We start from the raw sequence: 10,367 nt of genomic DNA on the forward strand, positions 1-10,367 counted from the left end.
CATTTTTTTCATTTAATTCTCACAAGCAGCCCTGTGAGTTTAAGGCCACTAAAGTAGATACTGAAAAAGAGTTAAGATGTTGTGTGTATTTTTACCGTAATTTATAAGGAACAGTGACAACTTTGTGTGGAAGGTATTATTTCTATTTTCCAGAAGAGGAAACGGAGGCTCAAGAAATTAAATACCTTGTTCCAGCTGCCCAGTCAGTAGGTGTCAGAGACAGGAGCATCGGGCTTGGATGGCTTTCTGTGCTGTTGGGAGGCAAATGCTAAATGAAATGGAAGGAATGAGGTCTAGGAGAAAAGTGTAGCCTTTCTTTAGTCTCACAATTTTGTCTGCTACCGGCCTGGTGCTCCTCCCTGGAGGAGTGGGCCAGTGCTGGGCTGAGGTATACCAGGGAAAATCACACCCCGCCCCCACCTTGGAACTCTGGGAGAAGGCCTTCATCAGTCTGCTTCCAGCCCTGAAGGCCATGCGGGGGAGGGTCTGCAAATGTCTGCAGCAAATGAACTTGCAGCCCTGAGACTTCTCAGATACTCCACAGGAGGCTCCTTTCACTTGATTTCAGGTTCTGAAGTAGCTGAATTTTTAGATGATGCAAATCCGATTCTTTCCCTGCAGGAGTTGGAGGAAATGACAAGTGCTTGGTAGAGGGCAAAGAGAGCATCAGCATATCATTAAAATGCAGTTGGGAGAGCAGAGTTGGGGTGGGGAGGCGCTTGGGAGGGCAGGTGAAGGGGTGAAGAATAATTAGGATAATAACACCATCAAACACTTCTGCAAAGCATGCTGTGTTTGCAGGCACCGTTCTAAGTACTTTCTGTGTATTAATTCATTTAACTCTCACAACCATGCTATGAGGTTATTATCAGGTTATTATCAGCTATTATTAGTTAACTAGATAGTACACAGTTTATAAAGCATTGGATGATCCTATATGCCAATTTCTACCTAAGAAAAGTATTATTTATAATAGACAACAACTAGAAGCCACTTGAGTGTCTTGCAACAGGGAATATTAAAACCATGGAATTTATGTAGCCATAATGTCATCTCATTACCTCCCTTAATCTTTACAACAGTGCCAGAAGAGAGGACCTAGTAGGAGCCCATTCTGAGACTGAGGCTCAGAAGCCTTATAAGGTTAGGTTTAAACGTAGATTCGAATGAATGAATGAATAAATAAATAAAGTAGATTTGAAACCCAGCCCCATCTAACTTTGGGACCCAACCTCTTACCTATGATGTTTCCTTGAGGATGATCAGAAGTACTGCACAAAACTGCCATTCACCAGGATTATAGTCATATAAAACCTGCGGCTGTGGGCAGATGCCCACATGACTACACTAGATGAACTAGGGAAGGGGCTAATTCGAGCAAAGTAGGTAAAGTTGTTCTCTCTGAGTAAGATCCTCACAGGAGACCCAGGACAGGCCTTCTTTCCCCCCACTCTCACTGGCAACAGCCCCGTTTAGCTGTCCTCATACTGTGTGCCACTTTGAGCACTGGGGCCTTGGTGTCCTGGGTTCCAAAGGGAGAGAGGTGACAGAAAATAGAACTTTTCCTTTCCCGGGTTCCCCTGGGACCTTCAGACCTGCCCTGATACTCGCTTTACTGAAGTCACACCTGCTTGGAGCAGGAGACCGTGGCCAGGGTGTCTCTGAGGCTGGCCTTTCGGTTGCGTCCCACACCTCTGGGAGCCTGGGACCCCACTCATGCAGTCACCTCCCTGTGTGGACCCTGTGTCCTGTGCACCATCAGTGGTCCCGGGTGCCGTAGGTGACACTGGGCTCCTTTGACCCAAAGCAGACCTCTCAACCTCTCACCCAGAGCTTGTCAGCATAGCAAGTTTACACATGACGGCGGAGGGGAGACAAGACAGGTCCACATCAAGGCCACGCCACGTCTCCTCAGCTTTCTCGCCAGGCCTGGCTTCCCACCACGTCTCTGGCTCTTCTTCCTTTCTTTCTCAGGTCCCCTTGACTCTTCTCTCTACTCAAGCCCAGGCAGGAATTCTTCCCTCTGCTTCACGCAGAACTCCTGCCCTCCTCTCCCCGCCAACTCTACTCCTACAGGTCACACCAGCCCCCAGGAGATTCGGCAAAGGTTTATTCCTCAAAAGACACCTCCTTTCTTAAGAGGAATTCTAGTGACAACTGTTCAGGGAAGAAAAAAAATTGTTTAAGCCATTTCGATCATCGGAGGTCAGCTTCCCCAGAAAACAGATTCCAAAACAGAGATTTGTGTGTAGGGGGCTTAAAGGGATGCGCTCTTGGAACAACCCCTGTAAAGAACAGGGGAAGCAGGACTAGACAGAGGGAGAAGTTAAGCTTCCATGCACTCGCAATGAGTCTTACCAATCTCACAGAAAGTTCTGGAGCTGGAATGGCCCCTTGGAATTACGCCATTGAGCCAACGGGGTCAGGCCTTCATACTCTGCTTTCCACACACGCGCTGACTGGTCATTCACTGTGCGTCAGATGGCCCGCTCGGCTGAGGACCAGTCCAGGTAGGGACACGGCAGGCCAACTCAGCAGCTGGGGATGTGAGCGCCTCCCTCCCCTAAAGGTGGGATGTGGGTGGCACACCACAGTAGCTGCTGCAGTAATAATAATTTTTTTTTTAATTTTATTTATTTATTTGACACAGAGAGAGAGAGATCACAAGTAGGCAGAGAGGCAGGCAGAGAGAGAGGGGAAGCAGACTCCCTGCTGATCAGAGAGCCCAATGTGGGGCTCGATCCCAGGAACCTGCGATCATGACCCGAGCTGAAGGCAGAGGCTTTAAACCACTGAGCCACCCAGGAGCCCCAGTAATAATAATTTTTTAAAAGTGTGAAACAATCTCAGTGCCTATCTGTTGGGGTTTTGATAAATACCTAATGGTACATCCACACCCAAGAATACTATGCAATTGCTAAAACTTAGTTTGTTTACCAACATAGAGTGGTAGTCGGGATATATTCTTTTTTTTTTTTTAAGATTTTATTTTATTTATTTGACAGACAGAGATCACAAGTAGGCAGAGAGGCAGGCAGAGAGGGAGAGGGGAACGCAGGCTCCCCGCTGAGCAGAGAACCCAATGCAGGGCTCGATCCCAGGACTCCGGGATCATGACCTGAGCGAAGGCAGAGGCTTTAACCCACTGAGCCACCCAGGCGCCCTTCAGGATATATTCTTAAGTGAAAAAAGTGAGTTGCAAAACAGAACTACCTCATAACTCTGTTTTTATGTTTAATAAGTAAATAGTCTAAAAGGAGCCCGAACATTTAATACTACCTCTGGGAGAGGTGATTATACCAAAAAATTAACAATAAACATTATAAAAATCTTGAGGTTAAAACTTTAAAAAAATATATTTTATTATTACTTTTTAAGGATTTATTTATTTATTTGAGGTGGGGAGGGGCGGAGGGAGAGTGGGGTAAGAGCCCCAAGCAGAGTCCCCACTCCAGCGCGGAGCCCGACCTGGGGCTCGATCCCACGACCCGGAGATCATGACCTAAGCCAAAATCCAGAGCCAGCTGCTTAACCGACTGCATCACCCAGGTGCCCCTGGAAGATTTTATTTTTAAGTAATCTCCACACCCAGCGTAGAGGCATATCTTCCAGGACTGAGCGAGCCAGGAGCCCCAAGAGTGAAACTTTTCTAGAAAAAAAAAAATCCTAGCTAACTGATAGCAGGTAGCTGTTGATGAAATGTAAGTCAAGGAAGTGACTTTTCTTGCTGCTGACTTGAATTTCTGCCCCCATCAGTTTTCTGTAAGAAATGGTGCTTCTCCCCACTTCCTGCCTTAAACTGTGTGGCCGTCCCTGCGGCTCCGGAGCCGCTGTCACATCCCATGTGATGCAGAGGTGGCTGCGGGCATCTAATGGGGATCCTGTTGGCTTCATGTCCAGTGTGGAGGTCCAGGAGGAGCTGGGGTTGCCCAGATTCCCCAAAGCCACGTGACAAATTCCCAGGAATTCTGGGCTGCTCCCTCTTCACCCGTCATCCTTGTCATCATCATCGTCACAGTAACAAAGATCACTTATTGAGACTTTGCCATGTGCCGGCGATATTCTTTATAATCGGTACTGCCTTTCTTCCTTACGACGTTTTCCAGATGATTTTCTTAGTTTCCAGGCAAGAACCTGAAGTCTTTGCTCAACTTTGTGAACATACTACAAACCAATGAACTGTGCACTGTACGTGGTGACTTTTGTGGTGTGTGACTACTACGTCAATAAGGCTGCTTTTAGAAAAGAGAAAACTGGGGCGCCTGGGTGGCTCCTTGGTTTCGGTCAGGTCATGATCTCAGGGTCGTGGGATCAAGCCCCCCGTCAGGCTCCTTGCTGGGCATGGAATCTGCTTGAGTCTCTCTCTCTGTCTTCCTCTGCCTGTCCCCCGCTTCCCTCTCAAATGATAATAATAATAATAAAAGAAATGAAAACTGAAATCTATATAGATTAGATAACTTGCCTGAGATCACAGAGGTACAAAGTGGCAGGATGGCGTGAGCAAGAAGGAAGCAGACAATGGAATCTGGGCAGTGTCTGTCACCCCAGAGCCTCCTGACTGCCTGAGGTGGACTGTGGTTCTCAGTGTCACTGACTACCCCAGTCCGTGGAGACAATGGGTCTGGAGTAGGCAAGCCATCTGGGCAGTGACTTGCAGTAGTGAGCGGCAGCATCTGTCTTCTCAGAGAGTGGCTTTCACTGTGTGGGGTGGGGAGGGGCTGGTATGAGAGGGAGTGAGAAAAACGAGTGACATCCTTCACTGGATGCCCCATGCCCAAAACACCTGAGGTGTGCACAAGGTGGACCAGGGGCCCAGGGAGCTGCTGGGGTTTATGTCTTAAATGTCCTGGGAGCGTTGAGCTAAGGTCACGGAGACTGGGATGTGGGGAGGAAGCGGCTGACGGAGGGGCTGCATGGGGCTGGGTCCCAGATCTCTGTCTTCCTCCCATGCTGGAATCTGTCCTTCTGCGCAGCCCGCATGCCTTTGGAGCAGAATCCAAGCCAGGGGTGTGGGGATGGCTGGAACGACACGTGCCTGTTCTGCTAACTAGACCATCAGCATTATCTTGAAATAGTTGGTGTGAAAAAGTTTGATGGGTTTGAAATCCTTTGCCTTATCACAAGAAATTTCCATAAGAGCTGTTAAACTCTTTAAAGATAATTTCAACTGCTGTAAAAATTTGAAGGGTGATAAAAACACTTTAAATTTTTTTATCTCCTTCTTGGGCAAAATTTCTCATTGATGGTGATAACCAAAAACTTGAATAGATCATTATTTTAAAATCTCCATTGGCAATTATTTATTGCCATTATGAGGCATATAAAAAAGATTTAAAAGAATTATGCCCGTGCTATTTTTACTATCCTCACTACAGACCAGTGCTGGGCCATCAGGCAGCCACTGGCCACGTGTGGCCACTGAGCACTTGAACTGCCTGGTCCAGATGGAGATGGGTTATATTCCACTTACAAGTGAAAGTACATGCTACACTTAGTAAGAAAACAAGAATGCAAAATATTTCATTATTAATGTAATTATTATTTAATAAAATATCTCATTATTTAATTTTATATTGCATATTGAAATCATAATATTATGGATATATTAAGTTAAATAAATAGACTATAAAAATTTTTTTAAAGTATGTTCATGGAAACAAGCTCAAGTTTCTCATTAAAAATTTGAAAATATTTTATTTGGAAAATTTTATACAAATTCAGTATTTAATATGTTCTCTAATGACTTAATATTTTATTTTTATACTTCTCTAATATAAAGAAAACATAATTACTTTTTCCATCAAGTCCCACACAGATGTCCCCAAATCCCATCCAGTTTACTTGAGTGTGCCATAATAATGTGGATGTTTCCTACGAGTGTGATGGCATGAAATTATTTCAAAGAAAGTATTTTTGAGCATCTATATTGTTCAGAAAGATCCTTTTGGATAACTTGAAGGCTTATAAAAGGCATTTTTGTGCATCTCTCCATGCCAGGCACCGTGCTGGATTCTGGGGACGCACAGCTGTGCATCTATCATCGTGTATTATTATATATAGTGACAATGGTGGGAGGGAAATCTTTGTCGTCCCGCTAAGGAAAGGAGCTCCCAGCAGGCTTCTCTGTTGGTTGCAGCATTTCATGGCCATCTTAGTGAGACCAGCCACAGGGCAGTGGGCCCGGAGGCCTCTCTGAAGGGAGCGACAAGGAAGGGTGGGGGCCTTTTGCTTTTTTGAGCTTTATGTTGAAGGAGGCCCACTGGCGGGCTCCTTAGGGCATGTTTCCACGGCATGAGGCTTCCTCTCTCTCCTCCCATAAACTCCAGAAGGCCTGCCTCAGCTGCCGAACGTCTGTGCGCGGGTTTCCTATAATCATATGCCGGAGACGAGGCATGTCCCAAAATCAGAGGCCAGGCTACCCTGGTGCTTGTAAACTCGGTTATTTTTTACATGTGTGACTTTGGCAAAAACATTCAGTTCTCGTTACGGGCTAGCCTGATGCCAGAGCTGACTTTCCGTTTCCAACTTGGCCTCCTGGGGGGAACCCCGCGTTTTCTGTGAATGGCCTCTGCAATGCAGGGGGCCGCCCCATGCCCTCACTTGCATAATTTGAGATGCTAGCATTTTCTCAGCTCTTCTGAAGCGGAGCCCAGGAGACTATCCATCTGGAAAATCGTCAGAGAGCTCTGAAGGTGACGGAAATCAACATTAGATCCCAGACTATGGAGTCACTTCCTGGAAATGCAAAGAAACAGTAGGGCATCTGTTCCGATGAGTATTACTTTCTCAAATTCTGTGTGGTCCTGGGCCTGCTCTGTGACGTCATTTCAGCATAACTTTCTCCGTCTTTGCCCCGAAATACCCATGTAATTGTGCCTCGAGCAACTGATGTACAAGTGAACGTATCGGTATATACATCATAAATATTATGTATATGTATGGATGTACAGAAGTGATGTGCTTACTCATAAGAAGTGTTGTATTTTACCCCATGTTTAACAAGGAAGGAATTTGCTCAAAGGCAAACCGTCTAATGTAACTAGCCAAGGAAGAACCTTTCAGGACTTTCAAATATTAACTGTTTCTCCTGTCTAGGAAGTGCCATAAAGTTCTAGTTAGGAAGGACATATGTTTTTTGTTTCAAACACCTAAGACATGCTTTTCAGATATTTGCATTGCCATATTCTTTTAATTTTTTTTTTTTTAAAAGATTTTATTTTATTTATTTGACAGCGAGAGATCACAAGTAGACAGGCAGGCAGAGAGAGAGAGAGAGAGAGAGAGAAGCAGGCTGGCTGCCGAGCAGAGAGCCCGATGCGGGACTCGATCCCAGGACCCTGAGATCATGACCTGAGCCGAAGGCAGCGGTTTAACCCACTGAGCCACCCAGGCGCCCCTTCTTTTAATTTTTTTAAGACTTTATTTTTAAGTAATCTCTGCACCCAGGGTGGGGCTAGAACTCATAAGCGTGAGATCAGGAGTGACATGCTCCACCAGCTGAGCCAGCCAGGCGCCCCTATATTGCCATATTCTTTTTTTTTTTTTCTTTTCTGAGAGAGAAAAAAAGAGAGAGAACAAGCAGGGAGGGGCAGAAGGAGAAGGAGAGAGAATCGTAACTAGACACCCTCCCCCCTCTACTGAGTACAGAGCCTGAGGTGGAGCTCAGTCTCGACCGCGAGGTCATGACCTGTGCTGAAATCAAGAGTTGGACGCTTAACTGACTGAGCCACCCAGGCTCTCCAACATATTCTTAATTGAATACTTTGAATGACTGCATCCAATTCTGCACCCGTGCCCCCCGGTATTGTTTTTTAGCCTTCCTGGAAACCAGTTTCTAAAAAATAAAGACTTATTCAGATCTGAAAAAGAGAAAAATGTGTTGTAATGACATGACAGGGGTTATAGGTATTTCTTACTGTTAAATTGTTTCAACATTTTTAAAAAAGATTTTTTTTTTTAAAGTGATCTCTACACCCAATGTGGGTCTCGAACGCACAACCCAACATCAAGAGCCACATGTTCCCACCAGCTTAGCACCCCAGGTGTTTTGACTATTAAATAAACATTTAAACTTTGAAAAGGTGTCCAGTTAAAGGGAAAAACTGATAAAGCCCTTTGAAGAAAGCCTGTTAAAAGAATTTCAGCCATTTAAATGCGCAACAAAAGGGGAAGACTTAAGGAAGTCCCAGTAGAAAGGACTTACTGTTGTCATCATCATTTTCTTTTTATCAATGAGAAAACTATAGCACAAAGACCCAGTAAGCCACTCAGCAAAGACCACAGAGCTAGTTAGTGGCAGAGCGAGGATTTGAACCCAAGACTGTTGGGTCCTCAACCAACTGGCAACCACTGGGTTACCAGACAACACACTGTCCCACAACCGCGACAAGTTTTCACAGCCAAGCAACCATGGGTGGGGCTGTCATAGAACCTTCTAAAGGGGAGGCGATTTCCAGCATCTCCCACAGCGTTGGGATGTCTACCCGGTTTGTCACACAATTGTACTCCTAGGACACCCTCCAGGAGAAATGCTCGTGCCTGTACATAAAGCCTATTGTACAGGTGATCGAACCATCGTAAGTATCTGCTAACAGGGGAACGGCAAAGCCAATTATGGTACTTCCATAGATGAACTATTTGGGCAGCTTTCTTAAAATGCAGATCCCTATGCACCAGTAAGGAAATGTCTCCAACCTACGCTGTGACATGAAAAGGCTAGTGGTGGGGCCGTTAGTTAAAAAGCTGTCTTGTACGAATCGTAGAGAAACGTCTGTAAGGATAGAAGCTAAACTGTTGAAAGTGGTTTACCTCTGAGGCACTGGCGGGGGTTGGCGGGGAGCGGCGGGGAGAAAGAAGGAGGGAAGGGAAAATTTTGCCTTGTCCTCTATGTATTTCTGAATTGTTCTAATTCTTTACAGTGAGTGTGGGTTACTTCTATAATTTAAAAAAAAAAAACTAATATGGAAAAAAAGTTCCTGTTTTCAACCCAGTTTTAATGATATGGGAAAATATTGTAACAAGTGAAAAAAAAATCAGAGCCTGCAATTATGTATACGAGTATGATCTCAGCTGCAGAAAAATGCATTTAAAATCTGGAAAGGAAATGTATCAAAATGTTAATAGGCACTGCCTCTGGGTGGCAGGATTATAGGTGGATTTTTTTTTTCTGCTTTACTTTTCTATACTTTCTCAATGTGCCTTATTAGTGTTAGAAAAAGGAAAAAAAAAAAAAAAGCAGCAGCAGGTCTGCCAAAGGTGCATAGCAGGTTGTAAAACTGAAGCAGCCTCTGGCCAGGCTGGGCGGGGGACGCCCCCAGATTCCTGACCCGCCAAGGAGAATGTCCCCTTTGCGGAGAGGGCAGATGAGGAGTGAAAACAGGTTTTCTTCTCATTTTCTGATTATCCACTTACCTTGAAGAAGGAAAATGGAGAGTCTCCAGGCAGAGAGGGCGGTTTCCGATTCTCAAGGTCAGGGCTGGGCTTTGCGGGGAACGGGGGGGGGGGGGGGGGGGGGGGGATCACCGTAACCGTAGCAGTGGGTGCAGTTCAAGCCCAGTGACTGGGTGCAGGGGGTGGAGGAGGGCAGTCGGGCGCCACACCGAAAGTTCTTGTGCTGTCCCCCAGAGACAGCGGGGGCACTGCCATGACACAGTGTAGAGCTTGGGGTCACGTGGTGGTGGTGGCAGGGAGCGCAACTCTGTCACTTGACCCAGGTGGGCCACTTCTTGAAGTGTCTGAGACTGCGGGGGCACTTTCCGGAGCAGTCATCATGGCAAGGTGGAGGACTCTGGAGAAAAGTATCTTGAAAGAGTACTTCTCTGAAAAGTGATTCTTTCGGTAAAGAGCTCTTGGCCTTTGTGCCAGTTCCGGGCCTGTCTGGCATGCTGTTCTTTGCTCTCCTCCTGCTCTGTCCTGTGATAGACAAGGCCTGCTTCCAGAAGCCTGTTTCCACGCCTCCCAAGTCCACTGACTTCGGACTCAGTGTGGCCAGCGGGAGACACCGAGCCGAAGCCGGAAGACAGGAGGCAGGGGGAAGCCGGGGGGGTTCTCCTCCCCACTCTCTGCCTCCGGTGATTTCTCTGGCAGCAAAAGAGCTTCCTCTGTCACACCAGCTTCCACTAAAGAATGTTGGATTCCAGGTACCCCCTTCCTCTTTGTCCCCTTGAGGATTGGGGCAGTGTGCTTCCTGCCACCGCGGACCCCTGCCTGCCTGGCTTCCCAGCCAAGTCTTCCGTCACAAGTGTAATCAGTCCTTGCCTTGAATTCCCTCTATTCAAGGTGCTTTCAGTGGTTTCTGTTTTGCTGGCTAAATCCTAAGCTAATACCTTCTTGGTCTAGCGCAGTTCCCGTAAAGAGAACCTCCTGAT

Source organism: Meles meles, chromosome 10 (assembly GCF_922984935.1).
Source record: "Meles meles chromosome 10, mMelMel3.1 paternal haplotype, whole genome shotgun sequence".
Lineage (NCBI taxonomy): Eukaryota > Metazoa > Chordata > Mammalia > Carnivora > Mustelidae > Meles > Meles meles.